The following is a 6,411-nucleotide window of genomic DNA, read 5'->3' as shown; positions in this document are numbered from 1 at the left end:
CATTTAATTGAGGTAAAACAAAAATGCTTAAGGTGCAAAATGGCTTGAGGTGATATTGACACGTTCCAGGGCCTGGCCAAGAACCTTAACTTGGGTGTGTTCCCTGCCTCCACTATCTCCCGTATACTCTTCAATGGCTCCCTTCATCCTGTCCTCACTCCACTTGTATTTTTTCCTTGCCGTTTGTTTATTCTTTCCTTGTGCTCTCCCTTTTTGCTGTATTCCTGCATCTACTCGCACTTTTCGGCCTTGACGAAAATAAAGTTCTCTAGTAGCACTGAAGGACTGCCTGACGTGATGCACATGCTCCTCCTTGAACCTGGAGAAGCTCAGGATATCATCCAAGTACACGAACATGGCTTATTGAGCTGTGTCCCTCAGCACATCATTGACCAGGGCCTGGAACACGACGGTGCCGCTCCCAGCATTGTGGGCGCTGGAGAAGGCGGCATTGGGCAGGAACTGCCAGCTGGATCAGGGCTGCTGCCAGATGCTGGACCTGGGTGGCTAGCGTCGCTGATCATGGGCTGTTGCGACTGCTAAGCCTCAGTAGCTATTGTGGGCAACAGCGCCTTGTGCTGCTTGAGGACACCCTCGACAACCTCGAGGCGGGACTGTGGTGGAGAGTGTGCGCTGGGTCCATGACTGGCCAGATTGTACTGTAACAGGTAGTGGTCGGACCCAATTGCAGCACAAGGAGACCAGAGGCAACAGTTGGTAATTACTTTTAATGCCAAACTCCGTAGGTACACAGCAGGCGCAGGTAAAGCTGCAAACAGTACAGTTCAAACAATCCAACAGCTAGCTCCACAAAGTCTCTGACTACCCGGGTGGTTCGGCGGCCAAACCAGACCGAGAACAGGTGAATGGGCGGTGATGTTTGCCTAACAAACACACAGTACATTTCAGGTAAAGGCAAAGGTACCGTAGAGGAGCAGGCAGGACATGTCATGGAAGCAGGGGATCCGAAACCAGGGCAAGCAAACAGAGATACAAGCTGCAAAAGCTGACTGACTGGTTGCTGGCTTGGGGGCAAATAGCACTAGTAGGCTAATGTTTGTACTTCTCCTTGTATACTTTTCATCTAATTATAGCCTATTGTCACAATCTGAGGGAAACATGAGTCTACAAGAGAGAACACTCAACTCCAAAGCAAACAATAGGAATGTAGGAATCATCAATGAAACATGGTGCATGGAGGTCTGAGATCTGTGTTGTTCTGTTGGATGGTGTAAAATGAAAAGAACTGATGGAGGGTGTGGGGATGTCTGCTGCAGGAAGAAAAAGATTAGGAGTGTTTTCTTATTAGGTACGATTGATCCGTACCGTGCCCGAGTGTGATTGCCCCCCTCCCCCCTAAAGTAAAGTTGTTCCATACCTGAGTACACTTGCATCATCATCCATGTGTATTGTTTATGTTGAGATCAACCGTCGTCGTTAGTCTTTCCAACAATCACCAATTCTGGTTTGGTCGAAATAAATCCCTATTTCACCGAGTTTGATGTGAAAATATGCCGGCTCTACTCTACTGTTCCCCCCCGCTGGGCAGCTGAGTGGCTCGTTCTTTAGAGGCAGACTATTAAACTAGCTGAATATACTGTAATACCAAACATCGCCCGACCTCAACGCCTACTATTGTTTATATAAGGAAACATCTCGCCTACCTCCCTGCTTTATCACCCATGGCTGTATAGTTCAGAGGAAGAGATCTGCCCATGCTGCACGCATATACAGACATATTAAACAGTATACAGATTTCGGAGGAGACCAGCAGTAGTTGAAAAAAGCCTGCCCTTTCAAAACTACTCGCTGACGGCTAACGTAACTCACGTTAAATAGCAGTCCACTTCCATGTTTCGGTATAGTTGGGGTTCTTAAATGAGTATTAAAGTGGCAGTAGGCAGTATATTTTTGGAATCATTCGGCAAAAACTCCATAATAACCTTTCAGCATATTGTAATTCAAGTGTTCTGAGAGATAACTAGACTTTTGCACCTCATCATGGATGTTTTTTTTTTTGTTTTTTTATATATATTTTATTTCAAAATGACAGTATACAAAGCAACAGCGAAAAACATTGAAATAATTTACATAAAGAAGAAGCATAGCGAAAACATAAACAAAGAGCTTTGCCAAACATGAAAAAAGGACAACAGAAATTAAACAAAACCAACATAAAATTTAAAAAAAGACCATGCTATGACAATAATTTCACTAAATAAAAACATTAAAAACTTTAAAGATATTGGATACATTCATTGTTTTCATTGCTTTTTTGTTTTGTGAGGGAGAAATTGTTGACAGATATAGATCCATTTCCTTTTTCTAAATACAAAGAAGAGGCTTTTTTTTCTCGTAAATTACACTTGTGAATGTGGAACTTTGCGAGAATTGAAATTAGAAAATGTTAACATGTATAAAATTGTTGAAATCTTTCCCTATTCATATGTAAATTTACAGGATAAAAATAAATGAGAGCAAGTTTCAGGATATGATTCTCAGAAGGAACAATTTACATCTATGTCACTCTTTAACTTTGTAAGAAATGTTCCACTGAATAGAATCTGTGGATCAATTTAGACGACATTTCTTTTACCTTATTTGTTAGAAGGAACTTTTGCGGTAAGGACCAAACTTTTTTCCAGTTAATATCACTAAACAAAATTACTCCAATAAAATGTTGCTGCCGGAATAGAAACCATGCTGCCCTGAATCAAGGCCCTTATCCTGCAGTTCATATCTCTATTAACAGAAAAAACAGACTTTACCTAACGGAGATTGAATTGGGTTGGGGGGCGACACTGACAAGGGTGGAGAGTGGTCAGCATTCTTCAATAACATGTACATACCAGATTGTATAGTGTCAAAAGCTATAGAAAAATTATTTTGGGGATATGTTGTACCTGGCGAGGAAACTCTGAGTAACTGTAAAGTAGTCCTTCTCTATTAAACAACTGACTTAGGAGTATAATACCATTGTTAAAAAAACATTTATCATAAAATAGGGACATGTTCTTAAATAAAATATTACAGTTGTTCCAAATATAACATCTCTGTGGAGAGAAATTGTGCTTGTAAATCAGCGCCCAGTCATGGCTCTGTTTTCAGGCTTTAGAAAATCTAGCCCGTGATGGGAGACTTTGACCAATCACAGGTCATTTCATTGAGAGAGCATTCCTATAGGCTGTTCTCCGGTCATGTGACTGGAACTTGGCGTTCCTTCACCAGATTTCACAATCGCGGCGGCGTCACAAACTTTCTCATTTTACAGCTAAACCCTACACTACAAGATGATTCTGAACATTTGAGGCAAGAAATAGACATTAAGCGCCTAGCAAGTACGGGAACAAGGTAATGTGTGATTAATATGTTTTATGATTACGTGCAGTAACATTATATGACTTAGGTGGACGCATTTACTGTGCGTGAGTGTTTATTTGTATCGCCATTTTGACAGTCTTACTACTAATATTATTTACAAATTACTACACGTTTCTTAACCTTTCTCTGTCTAAAATGATTACCTAGCCGCCACGTGATTGACTCGTCGGGTGTTCACACCAGCTGCGTTTCAGCTGCGTGCAGTGGCGGCTGGTGGACATTTTTCTAGATAGGGCTGTGCCACATCCAATCAATTTCAGCAAACATCCCGGTATGATTTAATGATAAAAAGTGAAGGTATCAAAAACACATTACTACATTGCAGTTAAATAATCAACAATTATTTTATTCCAACAGGAGCAGCAAGAATGCTTAGAAAAACACAACAGTATAACATGTACTCAGTGGTGGAAAGTAACTAAGTACATTTACTCAAGTACTGTACTTAAGTACAATTTTGAGGTACCTGTACTTTACTTGCGTATTTCCATGTTCTGATGCTTTCTACTTCTACTCCACTACATCTCAGAGCGAAATATTGTACTTTTACTCCACTACATTGATTTAATAACTTTAGTTACTTTAGAGATTCAGATTATTAATACAAAATATAATCAACGAATAAATTATGTATTATTATAGATTAAACTACCCAGCAGTATATAAAGTCATTAAAATGAGTTCCACCATAACCAGCTGCAACATTAAAGTGATGAACACATGAATGCATCAATAAGTATAATCCAATAATATACATTATTCTGCATAATGTGTACTTTAATGTTTGGTACTTTAAGTATATTCAGATGATAATATTTGTGCACTTTTACTTAAGCAGGATTTGAATGCAGGACCCTTACTTGAAATACAGTATTTCTGCATGGTAGTATTGCTACTTTTACTGAAGTACAAGATCTGAGTACTACATGCACCACTGCATGTACTTTAATACAATAATAAACATGTAATACAATACTAATGTAATATAACAATATAACATGTAACAGAAATGTTTACTTAATGCGATGCCCCTGTTGACCTTGCTTTGTTTGGTAAACCAATAGTGAGGTAAAGATCAGGGGAAGTAAACATGAAGTGTAATTAGGAATACTGCTGTTAAGTCCTGAAGCTATGCAGACACCTGAATGTACATAAGCACGGGACTCAAGTGCTCTGAGGTGTAGAGATAGCAGTACTGGTGGTATACTGCTGTTAAGTCCTGAAGCTATGCTGACACCTGAATGTACATGCAGTAAACACGGGACTCAAGTGCTCTGAGGTGGACAGATGGTAAACACCAGCAAAACTTCTGCTTCAAAACTTTCTCACCTTACTCAAAAGGCACAACCACAACACATCCACAAATATTGATACTACATAAAATACAGTTAACGAGAACCATACAATTAATTTACCGGTCTCAATTGAATTGTGATGCCTCCATGACCAAATGAGACTGAGGACAACTATGTACAAGAAAAGTCAATGCGGTGAGAAAGCCTGCATATTTTTGACAGCTTATTTGTAGAAAAATGTTGCTCTTCTCTCCTTCTGAGTGGTAAACCTCCCAATGACCTTCTTATTAAAGTCCGAAATGTCTCTGAGGAGTTTCTTCTCCAGGGAGAGCATGGCCAGAGCATTAAGGTGATCCTTAGTTGCGCTATGGACTTGTGCTGCTGGTCAGGTTCACTGTCCTCACACAGAGAGGAAATGGAGGCCCTGGTTAGACGCGCGTCTCATGCGGGTAGTGTGGCTGCTCTAATCTGTTAACATGGACGCCGAAATGAAAAACAACAGGTAACGCCACGCGCTCTTGACATTCCCAGTGTGGACGAGGCTTTAAACACGACCCCATTTGAAGGCGCAGCATTGGACGCTTCAGCCCGTTATGACGATACGTCAACGTGGGCGCCATATTAGACCGGGCAAGACTGGCCTGTAACCCTATACAAGTAAACGGGGGAGCTGCCGTTTTCTGGATAAAAAGCACTATAACGTCTACATTTCTTAACCGATTTCAATGAGTCGTTATTATATTAAAGGGTTTATGATCTACGTGGAGTAGAAAAATAAAGTTTTGTTTCCAGTTACTTAGAATCTCGATAGTTAAGCTATAATTGCCGCTAGACGCACAGGAGACGAGTGTGTGCCGTAGGCTGACATGAATTACTTGCGTGATAGAAAATAATTTATTTATCATAAGGTATTGTAAAAACTCAGGCTTGTAAAGTATAGCTTTGGCTTATTTTTTCCTTGGTTAAGATTAATACTGTACTTGTAGAGAGGTCCCTATATAATATAATATAATATAATACAATGTACAAATGTGTGTGAAATGTCTTCCTCCGTTTTTAGAGATCATGATTTCAATCTATAGGCTAACACTAACACTGCTACTGCAATTACTATTATGTTAATTCTCAGGCACCTTATCAATATCATACTAATAAGAGTAATCAAATAACTGGCAAATAGTAGTATATTAATCAACAATGGTAACAATAAATGTTAATATAATATTAGTTATGATCTGAATTTATTGAAATAATGGTGATAATACAGAAATTATAAAAAATAATAATAATCTAACAGCATAATTTTTAATCATTGGTTTCACACATTACACTGGAAACACTGACATGTTGTCTTATGGAGCATCCACTGCACTTCAAAGTTTACTGAGCACCTAAATTTAGCTGGGCAAAAAGATACCATTTCATTTTAAAAGTAATACAAATATTAATAAAGAAAATTGTGATTAGTCTTTATTTTATTACAAAAAAATATCTGAACTGTCATTTTTTTTGTTTCATAATCTCATTAGTGTCAGGGCAGTGTAATTGCATAGCTAACTTGCATCTTTATATCCTGAAATCAACTGTATTTTTTCCTGGATGATGCATTATTTTTCTCTGTGGTTCCTCCTCATGGACTGAAGGAAGAATTGAAGTAGTCCAAGTTGGCCAAAAGATGGCGCTCACACCAAAATAGTGACGTCACAGTTACCCATGGCAGACCTGTAGTGATGTA

The sequence above is a fragment of the Sebastes umbrosus genome, chromosome 11, assembly GCF_015220745.1.
Source record: "Sebastes umbrosus isolate fSebUmb1 chromosome 11, fSebUmb1.pri, whole genome shotgun sequence".
NCBI classification, from domain to species: Eukaryota; Metazoa; Chordata; class Actinopteri; order Perciformes; family Sebastidae; genus Sebastes; species Sebastes umbrosus.
The sequence above is the reverse complement of the archived record's forward strand: the minus strand, read 5'-3'. Positions refer to the sequence as shown.